The sequence below is a fragment of the Capsicum annuum genome, chromosome 8 (assembly GCF_002878395.1).
Source record: "Capsicum annuum cultivar UCD-10X-F1 chromosome 8, UCD10Xv1.1, whole genome shotgun sequence".
Classification (NCBI taxonomy): domain Eukaryota; kingdom Viridiplantae; phylum Streptophyta; class Magnoliopsida; order Solanales; family Solanaceae; genus Capsicum; species Capsicum annuum.
In genome coordinates this window covers 121,095,619-121,107,084 of record NC_061118.1, presented here as the reverse complement: position 1 = coordinate 121,107,084, position 11,466 = coordinate 121,095,619, and positions in this window count along the sequence as shown.

Genomic DNA, 11,466 nt, shown 5'->3' with positions numbered 1-11,466 from the left:
TTTTTGCCCTTCATTAAATGGCTTTACCATAGATAAAATCATCTTTTTACTTTTTTTTTAATAAATAATTGACGTTTAATTATTATATTAATATTTAAAATTCTTAACTTAATGAAAATTATAGCTAATTGTAGTTATTTGTTACCAACTGTCTCTTTTTTTCTTCTTTTTAGGAGATTGTAGTAGTAATACATAGTAAAATCCTAAACGAAGTAAGCTGTAAAAGATCGAAGTAAGGAAAATAGAAAAAATAGAACAATAATTGAAAAAAAAAGGAAAACAGAATACTAGTTGGGAAGAAAACATTAATATGTTGGTGTAAATAAAATTAAATCCTAAATGGACTACGTGAGGAAAAGAGAATAATAATTGGGGTCAAAAAATTGCCCTACGCTAGGTAAAAAAATTCACAATTAATTTGATTTATAATTTCTTTTACGCAAGAAATCATAATATTTAATACTTGTAAATTAATTAAAATTTTACCTTAAATAAATGAAAGTTCTATTAAAATAAATTGTTTAGTGCTCTTTGGTACACTCGAACTCACTCTAAAATATGTTCATTCCATAATCGTTTGTGAATTCAATATGATATAATTACTAATTACAATTACAATTCAATTGTCACGATGTTTTTCACTATATTTTTGTCGTGTGTAGAAATTTTTGATAGCGGAGATATTCTTATCTATTTCTTTGATGAGCTTTTTGATAGCGAAGATAATCTTATAACTATTTCTTCGATGAGATTTGAAGGTGTGGTGTATAATAATTTCATCAATTTCAAGCCAATATTATATATATGAATCCTTGATCAGACTTTTAAAATTTTTTCGTGTAAAGGTTAGATTTAATCATATTATTTTAATATCTCAATTATCGTACTATTTTGTTATTGATTTTGTTCACTTAATTTTTCTGCTTAATACACGTGGTAGATGATTTTGAGAAATTTTATTATAATGATTAGATTTAATTATATTGTTATGACATCTCAATTTATTATATTATATATTTGTAGTTTATAGGTGGTAGATGAATGTTCGATCGAACTTTGAGAAATTTTTGTGTAAAGGTTAGATTTAACCGTATTATTATGACATCTCAATTATCATATTATTTTGTTGCAATTTTTGTTTTGTTGCTATTTGTTGTTTTTATTATCATCCATTATTTCTTGTACTTTCGTTACTTCTTTTGGACTTTTATTGACTTTTTTAACTTTAATTGAGGGTACTCGAAAATAATATGAGATAGGGGTTATATCTGCATCTTTAACGAGAGAATTGAGTAAGTCAGCGTATATATATTAATCTATGAAATTAGAGTTGAAAATACATTCAGAAAACATCACATCCATTATTGTATTTATCTTTTTCTCTTATAATCGAATTTATGATTATTTTTCTTTTTTTATTAAGGTTGATAGAGTAATTTTACTATTTCTTTCATGAAAACTTTATTTGGACCAGTGATATGAAATTTGATATTCCTAATCAATTATTTACATATACTTTTGTGAAATCACAGTAAAAACAACTTATGACAGGTGATATATTAGCACAGTTGCTTTTTTTTTTTTTGGAAGGAGGGAGGGGGTTAAATAAAATGTTAGTTAGCTTTATTTATCTTTGACAATTTACTAGAATTATTTTTAGTTGAATATAATAATTAATGGATGTTGTCATGTAGAGTTCTAATTTACAGTTTCTTTTTCATATTTATGTAATTTTTTTTAAAAGATAAGAATTTCACTTTCAACTCTATTTATAGTTAGGAGTACTAAATTTTCTATTCTTTCAAAATTCATATCAAGAAAGTTTAGCTACTTTCATTTTCTTTTTGATTTATTAATTATGTTTCTTATGTATTTAAATTTTATACACAATTTTACACTACATAATTTTTTTTTTCTATTTCGAATTATGCATGCAATAATTTATTCTGTTAATATATATTTATTATTAATTAATGTGAGGTACACGTGTAGAGCACGTACAATTGATTAGTAGCATGATAAGACTATCGAGTTAAGAAGTCAGGGGGCACACAATCCTAGGGTTCACTTATGACTGATTGCAACCGAAGTTGATATTTGCTACTTGTTCGACATTGCTACTCAAAACCCCATTTACTTTTCCAATTCTGTCTGTTGATTATAACAATTGAGAGCCATGATTCCGCGTATTCCCTTGGGATTCAACTCCAACCTATGTTGGGTGACTATATTTGACAGCGACCGTATCATTTTTAGAGTGGAGGTGTAGCTTAGATGTCACCAAATTTTAGCTCTGTTGCTAGGGAATACGGTGTTGATTTGTGAATTGAATTTATTGTATCGGGTTTTATTTTTGTTTTTGTTCTTAGTTGGGCATACGCCAGTGTGTGGCTAGCACACGGAGTAGAGGAAATCCCTTAATCCCATTGAATCCGAATCCATAGAGGACCCTACAAACACCTAGTAGGATGACTAAATCAAAAAGAGATGATTTGCCTCCCCCTCCTAAAGGAGTTTAGGACATTGTTGATTGATAGACTGGTGAGCTTTTAGCTCAAGCTAAAAATAAGAGTAGGGTAGTAGAATAAGCTCAACGCATAGATCGGGAGGTAGAGTTAGCTAAGCAGAGACAGGTAGCAGACCACCGAGTAGTACTCGGTGGAAATCACAATAGAGTCAGAGGAGGCCGACCTCAAGTGATCCCAGCATATCAGTATTTCAGCAGTATGAAGATGATGAAGAAGATCTGGGATATGTTGAGCCGGTTAAGACTGGAGCTATTATCTCTCATATTTTACCCCCAAATGTCAAGTTTAATATCTCAAGTGCTATGATCTAGCTCCTATAATTGAAGGGTGTGTTAGCAGGGTTGCCTACAGATGCCGCAAACATGTATCTGGAAAATTTTATTGGGATCTACACTTTATATACCATACCTGGGTAGATTAAGAGGCACTGATACTGAGGTTGTTTCCCATTTCGCTTATTAAAGAAATATCTTTATGGCTAGGGGAACTTCCATGAGGGTCTATCACTACATGGAGAGAGTCACATAGATAATTCTAGAACATGTTCTTTCCTCCATCCAGGGTATTGCAGCTCAAGGACAAGATTTATAACTTTAGGTAGGCATCTGCAGTCAGAATCTATTTATGAGGCATGGTTCAGGTTCAAGAAAAAACTTAGCATGGTGCCCAACCACCGGATTTTAGAACAAGCTTGTTAGAGATCTTCTATAGAGACCTGACTATCAGTTCCACAGCAATGGCAAACACTATCTCCAGAGTAGCCTTCATGAGAATACGATGGAAGATAGCTTTGAGTATTATGTATCAGAACTTATTAACTAATCGGGGGTGGCAAACTCGAGAGGTTGAGAGAGGTTCTGACATTTATGCCATTGGAACTTTCGATGATTAAAGAGTAGCGAGGATGTGGTAGCTCAGTAGATTTTACTATTGAGGACAGATATTAGTTAAATAGCCAAACAATTTGCAACTATAAATTTTGCAAAGGTTAATGTAGTAGGGGCACAGGGTGCAACTTATAGGGTGCATGAGTCTGAGTTAGAAGAGGAGGAAAAAATATTTGGATCATTAGTTGGTGGGTTTCCGAGCCCAAGGGCAAGGGAATCAAGGTCAAAACTATGATGATACAGACAAATACATTCCACTAGGCAGATAAGATGTGAAATCAAGAATAGAAGAAATGTAGGCTAAGCTAATGAAGGGTCAAGAGAGCTAGGAAACTTGCTTTAAAAAACTTAAGGCCGATATTTCAAGATTAACCTAAAAGGTTGAGTCACATTTAACTGCCATTAAGTAATTATAGAAACAGTATGGGAAATCTCTGCCACTTTGGCCCAATAACAGATAGATGCCCTTCCTAGTGACACTGTGCAGAATCCACCAACACTAGTTCATTGTCTGGCTATTAACACAAGGAGTGATTCCCCACATGATGAGCATTTTTTGCCTTCTACTAATGAGCTAAAGAAGGATAATATTGTTGCAAATGAGCTATCGAATGCGAAATTTGAGAAGCTGACTTATAGTGATGATGATTTTGAGAGTGATGACAGTGACGAATGGGTTACAGAAGAGTTCCAAGATAAAGTGCAATAGTTTAGCAAGAACTTTCATGCACTATCAGTAAAAAAAAGAGAAATAAGGTACAATCACCATCCCATGTTCTATTGGGCCTTATGATATTAATCAGGCTTCATGTGATTCAGAAGTAGGAAGAAATGTAATGCCATTAGTGATATATAAGGTGTTAGGGTTAGGAGAACTCAAGTCTATATCTGCAAGGCTGCTGATGGTTGATTCATCTATAAAGGAGCCAGTGGGTATTGTTCATAATGTAGAAGTGAGGGTGACAGCATTCACTTATCCAACAAATTTCATGATTGTAGACAGTGAATTGGATGCCCACTCTCCGATTATCTTAGGTAGACCTTTCTTGTCCACTGATTTGTTGTTGTTTGATATGGACCTAGAGAAGATCACTTTCAAATGGAATAATAAGCAAATAGTGTTGAATATATGGATAATAATTCAGCAGCCTGATGGTATAAAAGTGGTAGAAGTGACTGATGTAGTGGATAATGATGTGGTTCAGTGGATGTACCTATTGCAGAGAGATTAGGGGTAGAAATATTAGCAGTAGTGATCATGAACTTTGAGAGTGATATGATAGATGAATATGATGAGTTGGTTCATGCACTACATGGCATAGGTTCTTACAAATATGCCTTTAAGAAGTTGGATCTTAACTTGAAGAAAAAAACCAGACCTCCTGCAAAACTATCTATTGAGGATCCACCGGTATTGGAATTGAAGGCCCTTCCATCTTATTTTCAGCATACATTCTTGGGGGCCAACAAAACCTTATTGATGATTATTGTAGTAGATTTGGTAGGAGCACAGTTGGAAGCTTTGAAATCAGTACTGAAGATATTTAAGAGAGTGTATGGGTGGAAAATTGTAGACATTATAGGGATTCTACTAGGGTTATGCATACACAAAATTCAGTTTGAGCTGGACAACATTTCCAGTATTGAGCACCAGAGACTACTGAATCATCCTATGCAAGAGGTAGTGAAAAAAGAGATAATCAAGTGGTTATATGCTGGGGTGTTTTTTTTCATTGCAGATAGCAAGTAAGTGAGCCCAGTTCAATGCGTGCCAAAGAAAGAGAGAATCACAGTGGTTCCAAATAAAAAGAATAAATTAGTACCAATGAGGCCAGCGATTGGTTGGAGAGTCTGCATGGATAATATAAAGATGAACAAGTGGACACAAAAGGACCACTTCCCTATGACGTTCATGGATCAGATGTTGGACAGACTAGCAGGCAGGGGTTGGTATTATTTTCTTGATGGGTATTCAGGGTACAATTGAATCATGATTTCTCCCGAATACTAAGAAAATACTACTTATCGAATCATGATTTCTCCTGAAGACTAAGAAAATACTACTTTTATTTTCCCCTATGGGACTTTTGCATTCAAGAGGATATCGTTCGGGCTATGTATAATGCGCCTGCCACTTTTCAGAGATGTATGATGTCCATATTCTCTAACATAGTGGAATATAGAATTGAAGTATTCATGAATGACTTTTCAGTGGTTGGGGACTCATTTGATGATTGTGTGGCCCATATGACCAGTGCACTACAGAGCTGTGAAGAGTGTAATTTGGTGCAAAGCTGGGAAAAATGCCACTTCATGGTAAAAAAATATATCATACTAGGGCACAAGATCTCCAAACATGGTATTGAGATAGACCTTGGCGAAGTTTGAGTAGCCAAGGATGCTGAGTCATGTCTCGACAGTAAATCAGATGCTGCTTGGAATGCAACCCAAGGTATAAAGACGCTTGGTGCGTCCTAGGTATATTCTCACCTCCCTTTGTTTAGTTTAGTTTTTATGCATTGGGGACAATGTGCAGTTTTTAGTTGAGGGTGGGATGTATCATAGTCGTCGTGGGTTTTTATTGCCATGCTTATTTTCCTGTCGGTCGCGGAATGGTTGTAGAATCGACACGTTTAGAATAAATTGTGTTGTATTATTTTTTGTTTTGTATTATTTTATGTTTTTGTGTAATTAGGAGAGAGTTATCATATTTTTATGGATTTCTGAGAAAAATGATACCCCTCTAAATTTGTGTTTTAGAACTGTGTGAATGTATATATGTGTGAATATTGTGGTTCTTATAATAGCTTTAGGATTAGGGACATAATAATCACTTGCTAAAAATTGTATGACCGGATAAATGGTAGCTTGTAATATCAACTCTGTGCTATGTGTGTGTGATATGCTAATTAGTTTTCTTTGTGTGTTTAATCCAAAAATTGCTTGGTTAGTCTTGCCTGGGTTGAAAGATAGTCAGTTAGGAAATGATCATAGGCTGCTTTTGATTTTAGTCGACTTTTAGCCTAAATGACCTTTCATGTGAAATAGTATCCCTTGATCCCTGTTTTGAGCCTTATTCTATTTTTTTGTTTTCACCTTTCACCTTTTTAGTTGTGTTACAATGTACCTGTTTTGGCCTAAATACTCCTTGGACATTATGCACCTTAACTCAGGCATATTTCCTAAGTTAAGGATGGCTATCATAGGGGTGTGTGATGTAAAATAGGTATGCAAAAAGGTAAAATAAGAGAAAAAGTTAGCAGGACAGGGTGTGGTAGAAAAAGAAAAGAAAAATAAAAGGAGAAGAAAAATTGTGAAAAAAGTGAAAAATAAAGAATAAAAGACCACACCTAACCTGAATATGCAATAAATAATAAAACTAGAGAGAAATAAGGGTGGAATAAAAAAGAAATTGGCAAATAAGTGAGACCTGAGGGTAGTGTAGTTCCAAGGAGGCGTAGTCACTTGATATGTCAATATGTATCATAACAACCCCAAAGCCTACATTAAAATCCAAGAAAAGTCCTATAGTGATCCTAACTTGACTATCTGAAAACTAAGGCAAAGAAAATAAGGGTAAGCCTATGGTATTCAATACACATTGATCGAAACTTCACTTCTGAGTGTGAGTGTCTCTTGACTTTCCCTGCATTAACATGCATGATTTTATATAAGTGAGTGAGACATATTTGTTGTGAGGGAACATGAGTCATATTGCTAGTTATTTGCTTGGTTTCGATAATATAACTTATACAAACGCATGGTTGTTTGTTGCTAATGTGATGCCGTACTTTGATCCCATTGTGTCACATTGTTGTGCTTCATGTTCATACACAATTGGTTTTGAAAAAATAAGATTTTAGGAGATGTTATATTTTTATAATTATTCCATACTAATTTTATCAACTTGGAGAAATTCCACGACCCTCGTTGTTTATCAAATCAAGTTAAGGCAATGCCATGACCCCTTTGTTCATTAAATTAAGTTGGGGAAATGTCACGACCCCCTTTATTTATTAAATTAAGTTTAAAATAAAAAGATGGTCAACAAGGCCTTCAAAACCCTTTTTATCTGTTTAACCATTTATGTAATATAATAGTTAAGGAAGGCAAGCCAAATCATGTGATTAACCATAATTCAAATCCAATTATGCCATTGGGTTGAGGGAACACAATTTCCAAAACTAAATTAAAAATTAAAATCATCAAATTGGGGAAATGCCTTGACCCCTTTTCCAATTCACATACCCATGCACTCAATTAGTTCAAAACCTATTAATAAAGCGTAAACGATACATTTAAAATCATGGGAATTCAATTCTAGTAAAATTCATTCAAAAACCCTCAACCTATATCAAAAAGCATATTCATATCCACATGAACAACCATTTAAACACATTCTTTAAGTAAACAAGTTTACGGAAAGAGTAACATGCCTGAAAGTATCACAATTATGGAGAGAAATCATCACATAGAATCTATAAATTATCAACCTTTAGAAACCCTAGATTGTTTTTGACTTAGGGATTTGAGAGAGTTTGAGAGTGTGTTGATTATGTTTTTAGGATGATAATGAGGTCCCAAAAGGGTTTTAAGGTCGTGAATCACAATTGGGGAAAGAGGGATATGACTAAAGTTCCCCTAATTAAAACACAGGAAAAATTATTGCTAATGACTATGAGTCACATCACGACTCGTGATGTTTTGTTATGAGTCATCACCATGAATCGTAGTCTTGACAGAAACATAGAGCCTCCTTACAGTTATGCCTACGAGTCATATCCTACGACTCATACATGGACCTTATGAATCGTAAGGTCCTAGTCATAATCAATAAAGTGATATTGGGAACCTACTTTGGTTTGGCTACGAAAAGCACCCTACGACCCGTATAGAGTAATTATAACTCATGACAAACTAGTCGTAGTCACAATAGAGACATAGGTAGTCCACTCTAGTCACCCTTCAACTCGAGCCCTGTGACTCGTAAGGAGACCTTAAGACTCATAGGGTGAGTCGTAGCTTGGGCAGTAGGCTCAAATCTCAAAATTTTCAAAGGCCAAAATTCTGGGGAATTACCTTATATTACTTAAGGCGGTATCGTTACCTACAATCAATAGACTCAAATAAAAAGCAACCATATAAATTTCAAGAAAATGACTATTAGATGGAAAATAAAGTGTTTCAGGTATTCTTAGAGTAAGACAATAAAAGATTTCAAGACATTTCATTATTTTTTTCACGTGTGCACAATCACTACTTAAACATTCACCGACAGTGACTCCAACTTCAATCTAAGAATTATCAAAATAATTTCTCAGGATAATTTTATGAGAAGCATAATTTGAAAATGCATTATCAAATAAAAAGTCCTACTCAACATTAGGGAGGTGGAATTCCACCTAGTTGGAATATCTAAGCATAAAAATTTATAGCAATTATGTGTTCATCATCACAACTTTTTTGTAAACATTTTTGACCTCGTAGGAGATTGCCTAACAAATCTCACTACATGTCTAATAAATTCAAAACTTTATTTTAAACCATTGTAGACAACAAGATTCATAATATGCATCATACATCTTGATGTGTCCCAAATTACACCTCACAATGAGATATAAAGTTGTCGCTTGTTAAATGTAGAATTCAATAAAGGTTGGGATAGATCACATAGGTAATACATTAGAAGTTTGGTCGATGCATTAATCTAAGCTAGTAGTAAATTATTTTTAAAAAGTAACAATTGTAAATTCCTTTAGGTTGTAATAAATAGATGAGACTTGCTAGGATTGTGTTCTCTATGACTTCATAACTACATAGGTTCTATGTACTGATGATCTCTTATGGTGCTTAGCATCCAGAATCAATAAGTTAAGTTCATCTAGATGACTGTCTATCCTCTATTAGATGACCATCCTTAATCACTCATCCAAGTTTCATGAATTTCACAATCATGGATCCCATATTAACTTTCCTGCATTCATGGCTTATATTATTAAGTGAAGGTTGATAGCTTTAAGTCTCCATTGTTTATTTTTTCATTTGTTACCCTTTCATCAAAAGCAAGTAAGAATAAGGCAAGTTCTAATATTGGTCACCATTAAAAATTAATCAATATGAAGAAAAGAAAAATACATGGATAAACACAATTCAAGAATCACTATATAGTTTGTTATACCATCATGGTTTCCACAACCCTATTTGTGTGGCTTAGCTACTCATAATTGCAAGAACATAATAATAATTCTAGGGTGAAAAAATAATTATGCACTTACAAGAAGAAGAATAAAAACCACAAATCTCAACTAAGAATTAATCTCTCAAAGCATGTTTTTACAACTCTCAAGAATAAGTAGATGGACTCAAAAATAGTAAAAGAATGCACACTAAATGAAACACCCCTAACTTTGACCCTTGTAAAATTTCTTGAGCTTTGAACATTTTGGGCATTATACGACTTTAGGGTGCTAGTCGTATGCTTGTGTATAATTTAAGAGCCTTTCACTCATATGATAATAAACATTGTTGGTTGGTATATGTCCAAGATACGAGTTGGCATCATACGAGTTGTATGATAAGGTAAGAGTGGTATCTTTCCAAATCGTATGATGTCTATTGTTTAGTCTAGTAGATTATGACCATAGTACGATTCCAAGTGTACTACTCGTATGTTAGGATATGAGTTAGGTAGGTGTGGTCATATGATGGAAAGTATGGAGGTCCAAGGTAATAGGGTATGAGATAAGGGTACCACTCGTACCCCAGGGTACGATTTAGCAAGATGGGTCATACCCTCCTGCGGTTAAGTTTACAGCTTTTAAGCTTTGGGTAGGCCAGATATTTTCCACCCAAAAACCCTTAAGTACCCCCATTATATAACACTTGGTGGCCTCTCATAACTCACTTAGAAAGGTAGAAACACTCTCAAATACTCTCTAAACTCTCTAAAGAAGGTTCGCTAGGGTTTTCATCAAGGTGTTCATCTAGAGGCTTAATAGTCAAGTTCTCTTCGTGAATCTTCATTAATAAGGCATGTTACTCCTCCCTCATTTCTAGTTCCAACTAAAGGCATGTAATATGTATGGTTTTCATGGCATAATTATGGTACGGTTTGGGTTTTGAATATATGTTGGGGGTTTTGGTTATAAATGATTTGGTTATAGTTTTCCTATGTTTTAATAATGGTTTTCATCTTTTAATGGTGGTTTGAACATGTGGTTTCATAGGAATGGTTAATTGGTACTTATTTTTGGTTTTGAAAATTATATGCCTTAATATGTTTGATAAAATGCCAATGAGAATGTTTTTACTATATTATTGAACTTTTATTGAAAACTTTGCATGTTGTAAAGTGATATTGGAACCCTAACTAGTTTGGATGGTATTGGAACCCTAACTAGTTTGGATGGTCTTTAATGGTTAAATAGTAAGGTTTTGGTGGTCATGGTTATGGATTAATTGAATACACCTGCGGGGTACATGGAAATCCCTAAAGCAAACATAATAATGATCATCTTGTGGGGTACGTGGGAATCCCCCAAGCAACTTAATAATGTAATCTATAGGTACATGGGAATCCCTTCTCCTATAAAAGGTTGGCTAAGGACATTGCTTGCAAGCTATGGTCGGTATGATGATTACACTACTTATAGTCTTGGTTAATAATAAATGGAATGGTTGTTTGGTTGTGTGGTAATGATTTTAATTAGGAAATAATGACAGGGTATAATAGCTAACTGTGAAGGTGTGATTCCAATGGACGGACATTGGAAACTCATGTTTGCCGACATGAGAATTGGTCTTAGCGACCATATATTTAATACTTATGAGGTATGTAGGACTCCCTTAAGTTATACTTGTCTATATGAATCACGCTGAGCCAAGATTACATGGGAATCCCCTACTCATATGGTATCTCTGGTTTATTGATAACGCTCAAACTACACCTCTCTTATGAGAGAGTAAGTGGTTGTTGTCAAATATATAACCCAACTAGGTTGGGGTCTAATCCCACAGGGAATATGGTGTTAATTTAAGTTATTCGTGAGTCA